Source organism: Miniopterus natalensis, chromosome 6 (genome assembly GCF_054644295.1).
Source record: "Miniopterus natalensis isolate mMinNat1 chromosome 6, mMinNat1.hap1, whole genome shotgun sequence".
NCBI lineage: Eukaryota > Metazoa > Chordata > Mammalia > Chiroptera > Miniopteridae > Miniopterus > Miniopterus natalensis.
In genome coordinates this window covers 28,935,130-28,936,583 of record NC_142086.1, presented here as the reverse complement: position 1 = coordinate 28,936,583, position 1,454 = coordinate 28,935,130, and the positions used below count along the sequence as shown (strand labels likewise).

Here is a 1,454-nt window from a genome sequence, read left to right as displayed (position 1 = left end):
CATCGTAGAGAAGTGTGAGCAGCATACTCTTGGGTTTCCTTCCAAATCGAAAATCTTACGTCTTGTGAGAATAGAGGTTTCATTTTCTTGTCCTTCAGGATGAACTGAGTGGAAACTTCTCATTGCAGGAGGCTGGGCTAAGTATGTTTCCTAACAATGTGGGGGTTTAATAATAATGATAATGATAATAATAAACACTTTGAAAGCACTTATTATGTGCTTGGAACTGCTTTATATGCTTTACATATATTAACATAGGTAACCCTTTCTATTACCCCAGTGAGGGATTCTAACACAGGATTCTAACCTCAATCTTGCCAAGTCCATGCTTTTCAGAATCTACGATAGTTATGCTCCACGTAGTGAGACAGTTGCAATTATATAACACTGCCAAGTGGAAAAAGGTTTAGCTAAAGCACTGCAGATAAATAAATAAACAAAGGAAGTGGTTTGTTGCATAACAGGGGGATTCTATCCATGGTTCTACAGTTAAGTCAGCAAACCACAGGTTGATACTTAGAAAAAAATCAGTGCCAGAAAAACCTTGATATCATTAACATTCCTTGATTCTGAACTCAAGTCAGCTTAACCTACAATTTTTAATTTAATATAGAAAAAAAGAGGCTTCAGGAGCCGCGGGCTTCGGTGCAGATATGGCCAAGTCCAAGAACCACACCACACACAACCAGTCCCGAAAATGGCACAGAAACAACATCAAGAAACCCAGATCACAAAGATACAAATCTCTTAAGGAGGTAGACCCAGGGGTGCTGAGGGACATGCACTTTGCCAAGAAGCACAACAAGAAGGGCCTGAAGAAGATGCAGGCCAACAAGGCCGAAGCTATCAAGGCTCTTGTAAAGCCCAAGGAGGGGAAAGGCCAAGATCCCAAAGGCTGGCAGCCTCAAGCTCAGTTGACTTGCCTATATTGCTCATCCCAAGCTTTGGAAAAGTGCTCGTTCCCTCATCGCCAAGAGTCTCAGGCTCTGCCGGCCAAAGTCCAAGGCTCAAAACAAGCCCTGGGTTGCAGCTGCTTCTCCAGGTCAGGCTCCAGGTCAGGTTCCCAAAGGTGCCCAGGTCCCCACGCAGGCTCCACAGTAGAGGCCTCTGTCTGCCAACCTGAGGATGGAAGGACTGGTGTGACCCCTGGGCTGCTGTCTGTGTGAGGCTGGTGTCCTGAGCAATTTGTACAAATAAACCTGAGGCAGGATTTGTCAAAAAAAAAAAAAAAAAAAGATAAGGGAAAAAAAACCCATAAAAATTGCATTAGTAGAATCAAAGTTCCTTAGCCTTTTTTCCTTTATTTTTTTTTTCCATATCGATAGGATTTGTTTTCACAGAGTAACAAGCATAAGACATCTCCAGGTCCCTCACTGAAATGCAAATACTGGTTAGCCGCTGGAGGTTCCTGAGCTGTGAAGCTGTCTTGACTCCTATTAAGCTTTCGTAACTCA

At 43.2% G+C, this 1,454-nt stretch overlaps 1 pseudogene; it reads left to right on the top strand.

Moving 5' to 3' along the window:
* Positions 1 to 653: 653 nt before the first annotated feature.
* Positions 654 to 1,101, top strand: LOC107543055 (large ribosomal subunit protein eL29 pseudogene; annotated as a pseudogene).
* The last annotated feature ends 353 nt before the right edge of the window (positions 1,102 to 1,454 follow it).